Source organism: Miscanthus floridulus, chromosome 7, assembly GCF_019320115.1.
Source record: "Miscanthus floridulus cultivar M001 chromosome 7, ASM1932011v1, whole genome shotgun sequence".
In the NCBI taxonomy this organism is placed as follows: domain Eukaryota; kingdom Viridiplantae; phylum Streptophyta; class Magnoliopsida; order Poales; family Poaceae; genus Miscanthus; species Miscanthus floridulus.
In genome coordinates this window covers 48,537,864-48,556,728 of record NC_089586.1, presented here as the reverse complement: position 1 = coordinate 48,556,728, position 18,865 = coordinate 48,537,864, and the positions used below count along the sequence as shown (strand labels likewise).

Below are 18,865 nucleotides of genomic sequence, written 5' to 3'. Positions count from 1 at the left end.
TCGCCGAGACCTGGGACTGGCTCCCTCTCTCACCTAGCTTGTAACCCCCTACTACAAGCACTTCGGTGCAAGGAATACAAGATCGATCTCTCAGACTAGACGTAGGGCACGAATTGCCCAAACCAGTATAAGCCTTGTGTCTCTTTGCATCACCATCTAGGATTGGGAACACGCAGTTCAAATTCACTGGTTGGTTGAGGACCCCCCGGTCTGAAACACCGACAGTTGGCGCGCCAGGTAGGGGACTCTGCGTGTCAGCTTCATCATCCCAATAGGTTCCGGATGGCAGACCCCGTACGACCGCTGCGTCTCGGCACGGTGGTGTGGTTTGGGAGCCTAGAGTTCATGTCTCTAGGGCACGAGTATGACATGGTACTTCTCACACCCCGAGCCCCGCCTGCCAATGACGACGTCACGCATCGGCAGCCCAGGCGCAGGCGGCGCCCGGGCGGCCGTTCTCACCGCGCTCGCTAGGCACGACGCGAGCAAGATCATCCCGATGCCATGCAAACCCAGGGCAACTCGCCGCTCTCCGCCGGCACCCTACAACCAGCTGTTGGCGCAGGGTCCCAGGTTGGGGACCTATCTATCCTGAGCATGGACAAGGGAAAAACGCTGGTGGCACCTGGCGACGCCCCGACATCAGGCTCCGCCCCACCAATCCTTGAGGAGCTAACTCTGGCAGAACAGAGCCCGGCGATGGCACTATCTCCATACCCCTTTGGGTTGAGAAATGCCGCCGCATCTTATGCTTACGCCTATGCTTTTGCTCACGTGGATCTCTCGGAGCGCCGCCAGTGCTTCGCTCTCAACTTCGATACCACCGCGTCGACCCACACCCACGCCGACTCCTCGAAGGAGGATGAGGCATGGGCTGGAGTGGATTTCTCTGACCTCCACGACCGCGAGACCATGCGCCGCTTCCTGACCGCTAGCGACTATTGCTTTGGCTACTCCGATTCCGACGGTGAAAGTACTTACGATCCCACTCATGAGTGCTTCCATGTCGGGCTTGGGATGCCAAGCACGGGCGACGAGGACGAGGGGGCAGATAACTGCACTTTGCTTCATCAGGGAACGGGCGATGCTACGCCTTCACGTATTGTCCCACCGGCGACACGGAACGAGAACCTTGCCCTCGGACAATTCCGGCGCCCGGACCTGGAACAACTCCATGAGCTTCAAGCCAAGGTCGAGCAAGATTGACTCCTTCTGCAATAGCTCCGAAGCACTCTCGAGTAGGAGCAGCAAGGCCACGGTGATGGCGGAGGAGCCCGGCGACGGGCTCATGACGTGCACCATCGCATCAACGACGACGAGGGGGACGATCGTCCCCCAATCTTCAATCACGCTAGCCAGAATGTCGTGGCTGCGGCAATGCTAGTGCGCGCGATGCCCAAGCCCTCCACCATGAAAGGACGGCGGGTTCGCGGTGAGCTTTGGGATCTCCTCGAGACCGCCGTGGTGCAGCAGGCCGAGAGTTCCGCCTCCCGGCGGTGCGATGCCATCTCGGACCTCCCCTCAGCACCGCATCGGCAGGATAGGGAGGCCTCGGTTCGTCCTGAACCCGTTCGGGTGCCGGCAATTGGTAGGGTCCCCCTGGTCCACGACCGCCTCGATAATCGACATGAGGCGCAGGGTGACCACGAGGTGGTCGGCCAACGACGATGCCACGACAGCTCAGGGCTCGCCCAAGGCTACCATCCACATCGGGGCGGCCGCTACGATAGCGGAGAGGACCGCAGTCCTTCTCCTGAACCACCTATCCCTTGAGTCTTCAGTAGAGCTATCGGTGTTTCAGACCGGGGGGTCCTCAACCAACCAGTGAATTTGTTCTACGTGCTCCCGATTCCGGATGGTGATGCAAAGAGACACAAGGTTTATACTGGTTCAGGCAATTGTGGCCCTACGTCTAGTCTGAGAGATCGATCTTGTATTCCTTGCACTGAGGTGCTCGTAGTAGGGGGTTACAAGCTAAAGGAGAGAGGGAGCTGGTCCCAGGTCTCGGCAGGGTGTCGTGCGGGCCGCTTGAGACATTGCTCTCAGGCGGCAGGGATGTGCGTGTGTGTGTGTGTGTGTGTTACAAGGTGTTCTTCTTCCTCTTTTCTAAAACAGCCCAAGTCCTCTCCTTTTATAGCATGAAGGGAGGACTAGGACGGTACATGAGCTAACTATACGGCGTCGTGTGAACAGAGGCGGCGTGTCCGGGCCCTGTAGCCTGTTTCTGTGGCGGCGTAGTCGTCGGAGTGGTCCGTCCTTGGAGCACTGGGACGGCGTGGCCGTCCCATCAGATCCTATGCGTCGTGGGAGCCCCGGGACTGCCTCGGAGTGGGTGCGGCGGTGAACATGCAAGCCACTATGGACGGACTGTGCGCGAGGCCAAGACTTGGTCGGTGTCGAGGCTGCACCGTGGTGGAGGGGTCTCGGTAGGCACGAACCCCAAGATAGCCGAGACCTTGGTGTACAGTGCCGAGGCCTCGAGTGGGCAGCTGATCGTGGGTACAGTGTTAGGACACAGTGGCCGGTAATCCCCGCCGTACCCTGTCCCAGCCGGTATGGCGCTGATCGTGGACACAGCGTTAGGACACAGTGGCCGGTAATCCCCGCCGTGCCCTGTCTCGGCCGGTATGGCGCTGATGCGACCTCGGGTCGCGTCGGCCATTCTGTGGTGTTGAGCCGTCGTCCGGCTGAGATTGCGGGAGTGGTTGAAGCATTAATGGGACATGACGCGTTGTCTGGAGGGTCGGTCGAGGCGGGGGGTGACGAGCTGCGGGCGACCCGGCCTCGAGCGACACGGAGACTGAGGCCTCGTGCGAGACGGAGATCAGGCTCCTTGCTGAGGCCTTGCGCGAGACGCCTCACACGATACGGAGAATGTACCCCCTACCGAGGCCTTCCCTGGAGAGCCTCGGGCGAGACGGAGACGGCGCTCCCTGCCGAGGCCTTCCCTAGGGAGCCTCGCGCGAGGCAGAGTTTGTTCCAGGATGCCGAGACCTCCTGCTCGAGGCTCGAGGCGAGGTGGAGGAGGACCCAGTGGGCTCGGTTGTGGCAGGTGAGGGGGCCACGGCTTACCTTCTAGCTTTATTTTTTAGATGGGATTTTAGCGACCCATTTGATGTTTGCTTGGGGTACCCCATTCTAAGGTACCCAACAGTAGCCCCCGAGCCTCGGGGGGAGTGCGTGCACTCTCCCTGAGGGTTTGTCGAGGCTGGGTTTGTGCCTACTCCGTAGGAATTGGTTTGTTTTTTGAGGTTCTGGTGGGTGCGCGCGAGCGCACCCACCGGGTGTAGCCCCCGAGCCCCTGGAGGAGTGAAGTTACTCCTCTAGGGGCTTTCTCCATTTTCGCGTTTGAGCGATTAGTTATTATTGCATTTGCCGAGCCCATAAGTGCAAGTTCGGGTTGTGGGGGTCTCGGCGAGGATGCAGAAAAGAAAAGCCCTCTAGCCTCCGCACGGAGCGAGAGGATCGTCAGGGGCCCCCTGACTTTGGGTATGACCCTCACGCTTCCTTTCACTCGGAAGGAGGGGTGGAATGTGCCAGGCTACCCTCGATGGGCGCGAGCGTGGACACTTCCGGTGAGCTGTTATCGGGTAGTTCGAGTGGAGGCCCAAGCCCCGTTCGCTAGGGGACGGCTAGTGGTCCAAAGACGCACTCCAAAAGTACTAGAGGGTTTCTCTAGTGGGTGCCGAGGCCGTTCACTGGGCCTCGGTGGCTCGATGCCTCCCTACGGTGGGATCCCATTCGGATACTTCCCTGCCGATCTCGGACACGACTTAGGACACCCCGAGCGACTGTTCGCTCAGGCCTGGGCCATTCGTAGGCTCGCCCTGAAGTCGTCCTTGACTCTGTTGCCCTAGGGCGGCTGTCGAAACCTCTTAGAGGCCCAGCCTTCGAACCCCTGGACCGTAACGGGCTCGGTGCCCTTTATCGTGTTTTGTAATGAAACCTCTAGCATGGCTTTGAACCGTTTGTCTTGGTCTTTGGGTGCAAGAGGAGCCCCCGAGCCTCCGCCTAGAGCAAGAGGACGGTCGGGATTCCCCTGACTTTTTCATCCGCCCCTCACATATCCTTTTCGTTCGGAAGGAGGGTTTGTTTGCCGAGCCCATTCTGGTCTCGGCAAGGTTGCAGGAAGAGCCCCTAGCCTCTGCGCAGAGCGAGAGGGCCGTCAAGAGTTCCCCTGACTTTTTATACGCCCCTCGCGCATGAGGGTTTGTTTGCCGAGGCCCCTTTTGGGCGCGGGCCTGAGTTGTGGGGTCTTGGCATATTTGCAGGAAGAGCCCCCTAGCCTCTGCACAGGGTGATAGGGCCATCAGGAACTCCCTTGTCTTTTTGTATGACCCTCACGCTTCCTTTTCGCTCGGAAGGAGGGTTTGTTTTGCCGAGCCCCTTTGAGTGCGAGCTAGGGTCACTGGGTCTCGGCAAGGTTGCAGGAAGAGCCCCCTAGCCTCTGCATAGAACGAGAAGGCCGTCGGGGGTTCCCCTGACTTTTTGTGCGACCCTCGCGCTTCCTTTTCGCTCAGAAGGAGGGGTGGAATGTGCCTCGCTACCCTCGATGGGCACGAGCGGTGGCACTTCCGGTGAGCTGTTATCGGGTAGTCCGAGTGGAGGCCCATACCCCGTTCGCTAGGGGATGGCTAGCGGTCCAGAGACACACTCCAAGAGTACCAGAGGATGTCTCTAGTGGGTGCCGAGGCCGTTCGCTAGGCCTCGGTGGCTCGGTGCCTCCCTACGGTGGGATCCCATTCGGAGACTTTCCTCCGGTCTCGGACACAACTTTGGGCGTCCCAAGCGTTTCGCTTGCTTGGGCCTCGGCCCCGTATGGGCTCGCCCGCGGTCGTCCCTGACTCTGTTATCCTGGGGCGGCTGTCGAAACCCTTTGGGGCCCAGCCTTCGAACCCCTGGATCGTAATAGGTTCAGAGCCCGGTTCCTTCATACGAAAGGGATAGGCCGCAGGGAATATCTTCCCTATTGGCTCGGTACGGGCGACGCACCTTTTGAGGCAGTTTCATGGGGAGTCAAAACGACACCTGCTGCCGTAGTGGCCGAGCGTGGCATGGTGGATGGGATGTAACTGTCCTCGCATTTAATGCGGGAGACGTGGGCGCGTGGGTCGGTGAAATCGGCTCGTGGTTAACCGCGCCGGATCGGGGGGGAAAACCTCCTCGATTTCGTCGCCCGTTCGTTTCACCTCCTCCCCGCATAAATACCCGAAGACTCTCGCCCCTCCTCGTCTTACCTTGACTGCATTAGCGCCGCCCCCGTCGAGCCATCGCTAGAGCAGCGAGTGCCGAGAAGAAGAGGAGGAAGAGCGAGCCTAGGGAGAAAGCGAGAAAAAAGCGAGAGCGTGGGAGGGAGAGAAAAGACTCACCGCCGCACCTGATTCCTCCATTGCACCCATGGCTGGTGACATCGTTGTTGTCGAGGCGGACCCCTGGGATCCGTCGGACGTCACCAAGGAGATGCTCTAGTTGCTTGTCGACAGTGGGCTCCTCCGCCCGGTGACCGACTCCACTAGGCTGGAGTGGATTGCTCCATACGGCGAGCCGGAGCCGAGGCCTCGCGATGGCTACGTCGTAAGCTTCGTCTCCTTCCACGAGCGCGGCCTCAGCGTCCCGGCGGACCGGTTCATGCGGGCGCTCCCGCACTACTACGGCGTGGAGCTCCACAATTTTAATCCCAACTCCATCGCTCAGGCGGCTATCTTTGTTGCCGTCTGCGAGGGGTATTTAGGGATCGCTCCCCATTAGGAGTTGTGGCTCCATCTGTTCCGGGCGGGGCATACTACAAAGCCAATGGGCACGTCGAGTAAGAGGAAGGCGGCAAGGGCCAGAGGCTGCACTCTCCAAGTGCGTCAGGACCGCCTGCACCTCTACATCCCGGCCCAACTCGTGTCCTCCAACCGCCGGTGGTACACGAGTTGGTTTTACCTTCGTAACGACGGTGGAGGGCTTCCCCCCTACACCGGGCGGATTATCGGGAGTTGCCTGGAGAAGTGGAAGTGGGGTGTCCCAAAGGTCGACCAGCCCAAGCTAGAGCCGCTCCTAGAGGGGCTGGCGAGGCTACGGGGCCATGGCCTCACCGTGGCTGTGGTTGTGGCCGCGTTCCACCGCCGGAGGGTGCTGCCGCTGATGGCTCGGCGGCAGCGGTTGTTCGAGATGAAGCCGGGTGAGCCCATTAAGGGCACCCGGATGTCCTCCTCCGCCCTTTCCGAGGAGGAGATTCTTCATCGGGTGGGGGAGACGGTAGAGGCGAAGCTGAGGGGCGGCAACTTGACCCCTATTGCGATGCGGCCGTCACGGGGGTTCCTTTCGCTGGTAAGTCGTGCGCCGCTGTAGCCTCTAAACCTCCTTAGTCTCCCCTTACCCCTTGTTCCCTCATGTGCGTTTGTCGTTCCTTCAGGGGATGAGGGACGTGCGCTCCTCTCCACCGCCCGTTCCCGAGGACGCGGGGCGGCGGGCGGTCAACCGCGCTCACGTCGATGCGCAGAAGAGGCGAAAGGACGCCAAGGTGGTGAAGCACACGAAGCACATCCTCGCACACGAGGAGCTGGATAAGCGCCGCCATCAACAACGGAAGGACGGTCTTCCGCTGGAGGAATCCCCGTCGACGTCGTTGTCGACGGAGGCCTTGGACGGGGACGACAAGGTCGAGGGAGGGCGAGGTCCCCTGGACCACCTTCCTGATGTTGTGGAGGTGGCGCTCGGGGTGTCGGCAAGTAGCCCGGCACCCCTAGGAAGGGGAGGAGAAGCGGACCCGGGGCTGGCGGTTGCCCGCTCTGGGGCCGAGGCCGACACGCCCGAGGCGCGGGCGTTAGGCAAACATGCCATCAGCCCGGTAGGCTCGGCGGCCATGGTGGAGCAGGTGGCGGCGGAGGCGACGCCACCGCCCCTACAGAGGACCGAAGGGGCGCCGTGGTCCGCTGAAGACCGACCGGCGTCGATGGATACGGAGGCGACGCCTCTGCCGCCGCCTCCGCCGCTGTGGATGAGGTTTGCCGTGGCGAAGCGGGGGCCGCCCCGTTCAAGGCAAGTTTATTCTTGGCAGGGTCATGGTGTCTTTCAGTCGCTTTTTTAGTTTTGCACTAACCCTGTAGGTTAATTTTCCTTAGTCGGAAGCGGCCTGCGGACGACCTCCCCTTAGCGCCCCTTAAGGTGCTTAAGGTGAGCCCTGGCTCCTCTGCCCACTGGGTGGTGGAGGCACAAGCCGCTATCCAACGCGGCACGGCGTCGGCGAGGGTCGACCCAAAGGGGCCGGCCGCCCAAGGAGGGGCTGCCGAGGCGGCCCCTACACAGACGAGGGAGGGAGCGCTTCCGCCTCATGGGGGCGAGGCTCACGAGTTGGATGGGGCTAGCGTGCCCTTTGTTGCCGAGGCTCCCGGGGTCTCCGAGGCTAAGGCGATGGAGGCTACGGCGCCCACGACCGCCGAGACCTGCGGTGGCCGCGGTCGGTGTCTCTGCGTCTGCCGAGGCCACGATGGTGGAGGCCAGAGCCCCCGAGACCGCCGAGGCCATAATTGCAGAGGCTGGAGCCCCTGAGGTCACCAAGGCCATCATGATGGCGGTGAGGCCGTCTGTGCAGGAGGTGGAGATGCAGGCGGCGGAGGCCTCGGTGGTGCCCTTGGTTCAAGGCACGCCGTTGTTGCGAGAGAGCGCCCGGGAGGCGAAGGTCTATCCGATCTCCTCCGACGATACTTCTCGGGTGCGGGAGGTGGTCGACGCCAAGGAGACCGATGCCATGCAGCAGCCGGCGCCACTCTTGGATGAGGGAAGCTCGGCCCTCGTGCGGGTCTGGCTCGAGCCTCGCGGGTGGGATCACCCGCGGGTACTGTGGCGGAGCCAGGACAACCCTGAGGGGGAGCCTCTGTTCGCCCTTGAGGACGCGGCCAAGGGCGGGTGCTGGAACACCTTCGAGCAATACCGCCAGCTAGCGGAGCGGTCGCTACGGACGGCGCTGTCCGTGGTGGCCGACAAACTGCCCGGAGTCGCCCAGGTTCGTGTTTTCCTTTCTCGCGCGACATTTCCTTTCTTGATTTTGTTGCGACCAATGACCCTCGTTCTGCTTCCCTAGGAGCTCGAGACCCGGTCGCTTGGGAAGTCGGTCTTTCTCCTGGCGGGAGAGGGGCGTCTGGGACCAGCTTCAGTGGCAGAAGGGCCTTCTTGCCGACGCTAACGAGCTTCTGTCGGCGCGAAGCACGGAGGTGGAGGACCTCCGCCTTCAGCTGTGCCAACGCGAAGGTCGAGGCGGCCACGGTCCAGGCACAGCTCGCCCCTTTGGCAGCGCGGGTCAAGGAGCTAGATGAGGAGCTTACCCGCGCGGTCAGCGATCGGGATGCCTTCAGGTCCCTGGGCCGAAGAAGCGACGGCCTCGGGCAAGGCCCTCGCCGGGCGGCTGGGGGCAGAGGAGAGTGCGCACCGGCTGACAAAAGGCGCTCTGAACGAGGCCCTTGCTGCGGTTGAGGCCTCGCAAATCGAGGCTGTGGTTTTGAAGGGGGCGGTCGAGGGTGAGTTCCAGTCCCCTTGTTTTGTTTCCCTTTCCTTATGTTTGCTCCCTGACTTCCTTGTATGACGCAGAGCTAGGCAGTGAAGCTTCCAGGGCGGCCGAGGCCTCTAGGTTTGAGGCCCAGCGGTTGAAGGAGAAGGCCGAGGCCTGTCAAGCCGAGACCCGTCGCTAGGAGCAAAAGGCCAAGGGTGAGTTCCGTGGGCTTCCGTCCCTAACTTAGGTTGTCCTTTCTCTCGCTCAACCTCATTCCATCTTCCGTGGTGCAGAGTCAGAGGCAGAGATCATTTGGGATGCCGAGGCTTCCAGCATGGTGCAGACGGTGCTCGAGACTGAGATCGGGGAGCACGAGGCGCTGAAGCGTGCTGCCCTTTCCGCCTGCGAGGCCTTGGAGGTCGAAGGGGTTCAGTCAGGCAGCTCCCTTGGGAGCCGCTTGATTGCGCTGAGCAGCCAGATGCGCGAAGCGGCTCCGAGGGGCACTGCACACGGGTGTCAAGCGGGCGCTGGCCGTCATCTCCTCTCACTACCTTGGCGTCGACCTCCCGGCCATCAGTGATGGCTATGTTCTGCCTGATGATGACGAGGAGGCCTGACGCGGCGGTCGCAAAGCTGATGGAGGCGGCGGAAGGCCCTGGCACGGTGCTGGCGACGCTCTTCGAAGAGGAGGTGGTTCCTCCCCTGCAATCTGCCGGTGCTGAAAGCCCTGAGCCTTGATCTGGGCCCCGGGGGCTATGTAAAAAATAGAATATGGGTTATTTTTTGTATCGTAATGCTTATGGCCGTCGAGGCCTTTACTTTTGAAGTACTTGTGTTTCTTAGTTGTTTTTTCTTATGTTTCCGAGCTTCTGCCCTCTGTCGCTCCTGATCGGATTTCGTTTGCAAAACACCCCCTTGGGGCCTAAGCCATCCCTTGAGCGAGAGGTAGTGAGGGAGTGCCGTAGCCTGGAGGCGTAGGCCATCTCGTGACTCTACTGGCCTCTTGCTTAGGAAACAGACCTTGGTCCGAGGGGTTTTTACAACTGATTCATCAGAGCCTGCTAGGGACTTAGCGTAGGAATTTTTGAAAAACAACTGAAGAATGGCGCATGGGACCTAGGGGACGCCCAGGGGGGTCCCCTATCTAGCCCCCGAGGGGGGCTTGGTTCTACCGAGGCAGAACCGAGTCTCCCTTGCCAGTGTTACTGTATTGCCGAGGCCTACGATGGGCTCGGGGGGTTTCTCGAAAAGTTAGACCAACTAAAGAACGCTTTTTAATTGTATTTCGAGAAACGATATATACAATGCTTGGAAATTTAGGGATAAAAGCGACGTAGCTGTTCTATGTTCCAAGCGTTGGTGAAGACTTCGCCCTTCTCGTTGGCCAGCTTGTAGGTCCCGGGCTTCAGCACTTGGGCGATGATGTACGGTCCCTCCCATGGCGAGGTCAGCTTGTGGCGACCCTTGTTGCTTTGCGCTAATCTCAACACCAGGTCGCCTACCTTCAAGTCTCGGCCTCGGACGCGTCGGGCCTGATAGCGCCGTAGGCTCTGCTGGTATTTGGCCGAGTGCAGTAGCGCGACGTCTCGGGCTTCCTCTAGTTGATCAAGGGCGTCCTCTCGGGTGGTGCGGTTACTTTGTTCGTTATAGGCTTGCAGCCTCGGGGAACCATATTCCAAGTCGGTGGGGAGGACGGCCTCGGCCCATGTAGACTAGGAAGAAAGGCGTGAATCCCGTGGCTCGGCTTGGAGTGTTCCTTAGGCTCCAGATGACCGACGGGAGCTCAGCGAGCCATTTCTTGCCAAACATTTTCAACTGGTTGTGAATCCTTGGCTTGAGGCCTTGTAGGATCATGCCATTGGCATGCTCTACTTGGCCATTGGTCCTTGGGTGTCCTACGGCCGACCAGGCCACATGGATGTGGTGGTCGTCGCAAAACGTCAGGAACCTTTTGCCAGGTGAACTGCGTCCTGTTGTCGGTGATGATGGTGTTGGGGACCCCAAACCTATGGATGATGTCAGTGAAGAACAGCACCGCCTGCTCGAATTTGATTCGATTGATCAGACGAGCCTCGATCCATTTGGAGAACTTGTCGATTGATACCAATAGATGGGTGAAGCCCCCGGGGGCCTTTTGCAGAGGCCCGACCATGTCGAGCCCCCACACGGCGAATGGCCACGTGATGGGGATGGTTTGTAGGGCCAGGGCCGGGAGATGTGTCTGCCGAGCATAGTACTGGCATCCTTCGCAGGAGCGTACCAGCTTGGTAGCGTCGGCGACTGCCGTCGGCCAGTAGAACCCCTGGCGGAAAGCGTTCCCTACGAGCGTCCGAGGCGCCGCATGGTGCCCGCAGGCGCCTGCGTGTAAGTCCCAAAGCAGGGCTTGGCCCGCTTCGGAACTGATACACCGTTGGAGGACACCTGAGGGACTTCGCCTGTACAATTCATCATTGTAGAGGGCGTAGGTCTTGGCTCGCCGCGCAAGCCGTCGCGCTTCGGTTCTGTCGTCAGGAAGCTCCCCCCGATCAAGCCAATCGAGGAACGAGACTCGCCAATCCACGTCCTGATCAGTCTGCGGAGTCTCGGCGTTGACTTCCATGACCTCGGGCTTGGTCGAGGGGGTCTCGGCAGCAGAGGGGGCGTCGAGCTTCAGCCGCGGGTTCCGCAGGTGGGCCCTCCTCTGTTGCCGAGGTGTATCCAATGGAAGGTTTGTGGAGGTCTCTAGCGAAGACGTTCGGGGGGACCAGGGTACGTGCCGAGGCCATCTTTGCCAGCTCGTCGGCGGCCTCATTGTACTTCCGTGCGACGTGATTTAGTTCGAGACCGTCGAACTTGTCTTCTAGGCGTCGTACCAACTTGCAGTAAGCCTCCATTTTGGGGTCGAGGCAGTTTGACTCCTTCATCACTTGATCTATGATGAGCCATGAGTCGCCTCGGACGTCGAGGCGCCGTGCCCTAAGTTCGATGGCGACTTGTAAGCCGTTGATGAGGGCCTCGTATTCGGCCACGTTGTTGGAGGCGGCGAAGTGGAGCCGCACCATGTAGCGCATGTGTACTCCGAGGGGCAAAACGAAGGGCAGACCCGCGCCTACCCTGGTCTTCATCAGGGATCCGTCGAAGTACAGGGTCCAGCACTCCGTCTGAATTTGAGCGGGTGGCAGTTGGGTATCTGTCCATTCAGCCACGAAATCGGCCAAGACCTGAGACTTGATCGCTTTTCGAGGCGCAAAGGTCAAGGTTTCCCCCATAAGCTCGACAGCCCATTTGGCTATCCTGCCCGAGGCCTCCCGGTTATGAACTATTTCGCCTAGGGGGAAAGATGATACCACAGTCACTTGGGTGCGACTCGAAGTAGTGGCACAGTTTGCGCTGGGCCAGGACCACGGCGTAGACTAGCTTCTGGATGTGGGGATAGCGTGCTTTGGTCTCGGAGAGCACCTCGCTGATGAAATAAACAGGTCATTGGGTGGGCAGAGTATGCCCCTCTTCCTGCCTCTCTACCACTACGGCAGCGCTGACCACTTGGGTCAGTTGCGGCGACGTAGAGTAAGAGGGTCTCGTCCATGGCCTGGGGGTATCAGGACAGGGAGGATTCGTGAGCAGTGCTTTGAGTCTGTCGAGGGCTTCTTCGGCCTCGGGAGTCCAAGAAAAACGCTCGGATTTTCTCAAGAGTCGGTACAGAGGCAAACCTTTTTCGCCGAGGCGCGAGATGAAGCGGCTCAGGGCCGCAAGGCATCCCATGACCCTCTGTACTCCCTTGAGGTCCCTGATTGGTCCCATGCCAGTTATGGCCGAGACCTTCTCTGGGTTGGCTTCAATGCCACGTTCCGAGACTATGAATCCCAAGAGCATGCCTCGGGGGACCCCGAACACACACTTCTCGGGATTGAGCTTGATGCCCTTCTCTCTAAGGCATTTGAAGGTTATCCTCAAGTCATCAACGAGATCCTCAGCCTTTCTAGGTTTTGACCATGATGTCATCTACGTAGGCCTCGATGGTCTGCCCGATGTTGTCGCCAAAGACCTAGGGTCATGCACCGCTGGTACGTGGCACCTTGCGTTCCTGAGGCTGAAGGGCATCGTCACGTAGCAGTACATGCCGAATGGTGTGATGAAAGAAGTCACGAGCTGGTCGGACTCTTTCATCTTGATTTGATGGTAACCAGAGTACGCATCAAGGAAAGACAGGGTCTCGCACCCTGCAGTGGAATCAACGATTTGATCGATTCGAGGTAATGGGAAGGGGACCTTTGGACAGGCTTTGTTCAAACCGGTGTAGTCTACACACATCCTCCATTTCCCATTTTTCTTCTTGACTAACACGGGGTTAGCCAACCACTCTGGGTGGGACACTTCCTTGATGAACCCGGCCGCCAAGAGTTTCTGTATCTCCTCACCGATGGCCCTACGCTTTTCCTCGTCGAAGCGGCGTAGGCGTTGTCTCGCGGGTCTAGATCCGGCCCGGATGTCCAGGGCAGTGCTCGGCGACCTCCCTTGGTATGCCCGGCATGTCCGAGGGACTCCATGCGAATATGTCGGCGTTCGCACAGGAGAAAGTCGACTGAGCACGGCTTCCTATTTGATGTCGAGGGTGGCGCTGATCCTCAGCGCTCGGTCGTCAGGGCAGGCGGGGTCGACCGGGATGAGTTTGATGGTTTCCGCGGGCTCGAACGCCCCCGCGCGACGCTTGGAGTCAGACACCTCGCCACTGAGTTGGTCGAGGTGGGCGATGAGGGTCTCGGCCTCCGCAAGGGCCTCGGCGTACTCGATGCATTCGACGTCGCAGTCGTATGCATGTTCGTACGTGGACTCAATCGTGATGACACCGCTAGGGCCTGGCATCTTGAGCTTGAGGTAGGTATAGTTGGGCACTGCCATGAACTTGGCGTAGCACGGCCGACCCAGGATGGCGTGGTAGGCTCCTCCGAACCCGACTACCTCGAAGGTGAGGACTTCCTTGCGGTAGTTGGAGGGGGTGCCGAAGCAGACAGGAAGGTCGATGCGCCCGAGGGGTCGCGTGCGCTTCCCTGGCACGATGCCGTGGAAGGGTGCGACGTCGCCTCGGAGCCTTGACCGGTCGATCTCCAAGAGCTCCAGGGTGTTGGCGTAGAGGATGTTGAGGCCGCTGCCTCCATCCATCAACACCTTGGAGAGTCGGGTGTTGCCGATGATCGGGTCGACAACCAGTGGGTACTGCCCGGGATTCGGAACATGGTCAGGGTGGTCATCTCGATCGAAGGTGATCGCCTCTCGGGACCAGTCGAGGTACTGGGGGTGGCCACCTTGACCGAGAAGACCTCTCGGCGTTCCCTCTTGCGCTGCCGCGCCGTGAGGCATGCCGAGGGCCCACCGAAGATCATGAAGGCATTGCGTACCTCGGGGAACCCAGTCGTCCTTGTCATCGTCCCGGTCGCCGGCGCCCTTTTGTTTGGCGTCGTCAGTCGGGGAGCCCGAGCCTAGCGTAGTAACGCCGCAGCATGGTGCAATCCTCGAGAGCGTGCTTGACAGGACCCTGGTGGTAAGGGCAGGGCTTCTTGAGCATGTCATCGAAGGGCCTAGGGCCTTTGAAGCCTCGGGGATTCTTGCGTTCTGCGGCCGCGATCAGATCAGCCTCCAGGACCTCCTGCTTCCCCAGGCGCCCCTTTTTCTTTCTCTTGGGGAGGTGGGGGGCTGAGGCCTCGGGTGCCTCGTCCCTCCTGCTTACCCTTGGTGTCGGTGTCGGGGAAGATGGCTCCAACAGCCTCTTCACCTAAGGCAGAAGCTGGTGGCGATGTCGAGGAGTGCGGCAGCAGAGCGCGGCATGTTCCGACCTAACTCTCGAACCAAGTCCCGACAAGTGGTGCCGGAGAGGAAAGCCTGGACAATCTCTGAGTCGCCGACGCTGGGCAACTCGGTGCACTGTTTGGAGAAGCGCCGGATGAAGTCTCGGAGAGACTCGTCGGCTTTTGGCGATCAGCTCTTAAGATCCCAGGAGTTCCCAGGACGCACGTATGTGCCCTGGAAGTTCCCGACGAATATCCTCACCAAGTCACGCCAGTCGTGGATTTGTGAGGGAGGAAGATGCTCGAGCCAGGCTCACGCTGAGTCCGACAAGAGCAAAGGGAGATTGCGGATGATGAGCAGGTCATCGTCCGCGCCACCTAGCTGGCAGGCCAGGCGGTAATCGGCAAGCCAGAGTTCAGGGTTGGTCTCGCCGCTGTACTTCGCGAGATTGGCTGGTTGCCGAAACCTGGGCGGGGAAAAGAGCAGCGTGGATGGCCCTGCTGAAGACCCGAGGGCCTAGGCAGGTTCAGGGGAAGGACTGCGGTCCTCTCTGCTGTCGTAGCGACCATCTCGGTGTGGGTGGTAGCCCCGAGCGGGCCCCTCGTTGTCGTGGCGTCGTCGCCTGCTGACCACCTCATGGTCTCCCTGTACCTCGCGTCGATTACCGAGGCGGTCCAGAAGCACGGGGGCCCTGTGGGCTATCGGTGCCCGGTCGGGCTCAGGATGAGCTGGGGCTTCCCTGTCCTGCCGAGGCGGTGCCGTGGGCAGGTTCGAGGCGCCCCCATGTCGTCGGGAGGCAGAACTCTCAGCCTGCTGAACCGCGGCGGTCTCTAGGAGATCTCGGAGCTCGCCGCGGACCCGCCGCCCCTCCGTGGTAGAAGGCTCGGGCATTACGCGGACCAGCATTACCGCAGCCGCGACGTTCTGGCTAGCGCGATTAAAGACTGGGGGTTGCTCACTCCCTTCGTCGTCATGGATGTGGTGATGCACATCGCGGGCCCTCCATTGGGCTCCCCCGCCTTCGCCTGCGACCTCGCTGTTCCTGTTCGAGAGAGTCTCGAAGCTGCTTACAGAAGGAGTTGGTCTTGTTCGACCTTGGCCTGGAGCTCGCGGAGCTGTTCTAGGTCTGGGCGCTGAGGTCGCGCAAGAGCGACATTCTCGTTTCGTGCGGCCGGCAGGACGGCGCGTGGAGGTGTGACGGCGCCCGCGCCTGGGCGAAGCGGGGAACGGCTACCTGCCCCCTCGTCCTCCTCGCCCGCCCTCGGCATCCCGAGCCCGATGTGAAAACACTCGCGAGTGGGGTCGTAGGTGCCTTCGTCGTCGGAGTCGGAGTAGCCGAAGCAGTAGTCGCTTGCGGCCAGGAACTGGCGCAGAGCCCCAGGGTTGTTGAGTCCGGAGAAATCCACTCCGGGCCATGCCTCGTTCTCATCCGAGGAGTCGGCGTGGGTGCTCAGGTCGAGAGCGAAGCGCTGGCTGCAGTTCCGAGGGATGCTCGTGAGCGGCAATGTAAGCGTAGGCGTAAGAGGCGGCGGCATTTCTCAACCCAAAGGGGTATGGGGACGGTGCCGTCGCCAGATTCTGCCCCGCCGGGGTCGGCTCTTCAGGGAGTGGTGGAGCGGAGCTTGACGACTGGGCATCGCCGCGTGCCACAGGCAACTTTCCTTTGTCCTAAGCTCAGGCTAGACAGGTCCCCAGCCAGGGACCCTGTGCCAACAGCTGGTCGTAGGATATCGGCAGGGGGGTGGCGTGTCGCCCCAGGATTCGCGTAGCGTCGGGGTGGCCTTGTTCGTGCCGTGCTTGGCGAGCGCGGCGAGAGCGGCCGCCCGGACGCCGCCTGCGCCTGGGCTGCCGGGGCGTAACTTCATCGTCGGACGGTGGGGCTCGAGGAGTGAGGAGTACCATGTCGTACTCATGCCCTAGAGACATGAACTCTAGGCTCCCGAACCAAACCACGGTGCCGAGACGCAATGGTCGTACGGGGTCTGCCATCCAGAACCTGCTGGGATGACGAAACCGACACAGCAGCGCCCCCTACCTGGCGCGCCTAACTGTCGGTGTTTAGGACCGGGGGGTCCTCAACCAACCAGTGAATTTGTTCTGCGTGCTCCCGATTCCGGATGGTGATGCAAAGAGACACAAGGTTTATACTGGTTCAGGCAATCGAGGCCCTATGTCCAGTCTGAGAGATTCGATCTTGTATTCCTTGCACTGAGGTGCTCGTAGTAGGGGGTTACAAGCTAAAGGAGAGAGGGAGCTGGTCCCAGGTCTCGGCAGGGTGTCGTGCGGGCCGCTTGAGACGTTGCTCTCAGGCGGCAGGGATGTGTGTGTGTGTGTGTTACAAGGTGTTCTTCTTCCTCTTTTCTAAAACAGCCCAAGTCCTCTCCTTTTATAGCATGAAGGGAGGACTAGGACTGGTACATGAGCTAACTATACGGCGTCGTGTGAACAGAGGCGGTGTGTCCGGGCCCTGTAGCCTGTTCCTGTGGCGGCGTAGTCATCGGAGTGGTCCGTCCTTGGAGCACTAGGATGGCGTGGCCGTCCCATCAGATCCTGTGCGTCGTGGGAGCCCCGGGACTGCCTCAGAGTGGGTGTGGCGGTGAACGTGCAAGCCACTGTGGACGGACTATGCGCGAGGCCGAGACTTGGTCAGTGTCGAGGCTGCACCATGGTGGAGGGGTCTCGGCAGGCACGAACCCCAAGATAGCCAAGACCTTGGTGTACAGTGCCGAGGCCTCGAGTGGGCGGCTGATCATGGGTACAGCATTAGGACACAGTGGCCGGTAATCCCCGCCGTACCCTGTCCAAGCCGGTATGGCGCTGATCGTGGACACAGCGTTAGGACACAGTGGCTGGTAATCCCCGCCGTGCCCTGTCCCGGCCGGTATGGCGCTGATGCAACCTCGGGTCGCGTCGGCCATTCTGTGGCGTTCAGCCGTCGTCCGGCTGAGATTGCAGGAGTGGTTGAAGCATTAATGGGACATGACGCGTTGTCTGGAGGGTCGGTCGAGGCGGGGGGTGACGGGCTACGGGTGACCCGGCCTCGAGCGACACGGAGATTGAGGCCTCGCGCGAGACGGAGATCGGGCTCCTTGCCGAGGCCTTGCGCGAGACGCCTCATGCGATACGGAGAATGTACCCCCTGCAGAGGCCTTCCCTGGAGAGCCTCGGGCGAGATGGAGACGGCGCTCCCTGCCGAGGCCTTCCCTGGGGAGCCTCGCGTGAGGCGGAGTTTGTTCCAGGATGCCGAGACCTCCTGCTTGAGGCTCGAGGCAAGGTGGAGGAGGACCCAGTGGGCTCGATCATGGCAGGTGAGGGGCCCATGGCTTACCTTCTAGCTTTATTTCTTAGATGGGATTTTAGCGACCCATTTGATGTTTGCTTGGGGTACCCTGTTCTAAGGTACCTGACAAGAGCCATCCACGATGCTCAGTTTCTAGCCCGGTTTCGTTAGCCAGCCAACCTCACCAAGTATAGCAGTGAGACCAACCCTGAGCTCTGGCTCATCGATTACCGCCTGGCTTGTCAGCTAGGCGGCGCCGACGATGATCGGCTCATCATCCACAACCTTCCATTGCTCTTATCAGACTTAGCATGAGCCTGGCTCGAGCACCTTCCTCCCTCTCAGATCCACGATTGGCGCGACTTAGTTCGGATCTTCGTTGAGAATTTCCAGGGCACATACATGCGCCCTGGAAACTCCTGGGACCTTAAGAGTTGTTGCCAGAAACCAGACGAGTCTCTCCGAGACTTCATCCGACGCTTCTCAAAACAATCACCGAGTTGCCCAGTGTCGGCGACTCAGAGATTGTCCAGGCCTTTCTCTCTGGCACCACTTGCCGAGACTTGGTCCGAGAATTAGGCTGGAACGTGCCGCGATCGGCCGCCGCGCTCCTCGACATCGCCACCAACTTCACCTCAGGCGAGGAGGCTGTAGGGGCCATCTTCCCCACGGACGATGCCAAGGGGAAGCGAAGGGATGAGGCCCTCGAGGCCTCGGTTCCCCGCCTCCCCAAAAGGAAGAAGAAGGATCACTAGGGGAAGCGGGCCGTCCTCGAGACCAATATGGTCGCTGCCGCAAATGCAAGAATCTCTGAGGCCCTAGGGGCCCTAGACCCTTTGACGACATGCTTAAGAAACCCTACCCTTACCACCAAGGCCTGGTCAAGCACGCCCTCAAGGATTTCTCCATGCTACGGCGTTACTACGCCAGGCTCGGGCCCCCCGACGACGACGCCAAGCAGAAGGACGCCGGCGACCGGGACGATGACAAGGACGACGGGTTCCTCGAGGTACACAACGCCTTCATGATCTTCAGCGGACCCTCGGCGTGCCTTACGGCACGGCAGTGAAAGAGGGAACGCCGAGAGGTCTTCTCAGTCAAGGTGGCCACTCCCCGATACCTCGACTGGTCTCGGGAGGCGATCACCTTTGATCGAGATGACCACCCCGACCATGTTCCGAATTCTAGGCAGTACCCAGTTATTGTCGACCCGATCATCGGCAACACCCGACTCTCCAAGGTGTTGATGGACGGAGGCAGTGGCCTCAATATCCTATACGCCAACACCCTAGAGCTCTTGGAGATCAACCGATTGAGGCTTCGAGGCGACGCCACACCCTTCCACGGCA

General features: G+C 60.5%; 1 pseudogene; it reads right to left on the bottom strand.

The window, feature by feature from the left end:
- LOC136465479 (putative disease resistance protein RGA4) overlaps positions 1-18,865 on the bottom strand; it is a 66,671-nt pseudogene that overhangs the window by 7,673 nt on the left and 40,133 nt on the right.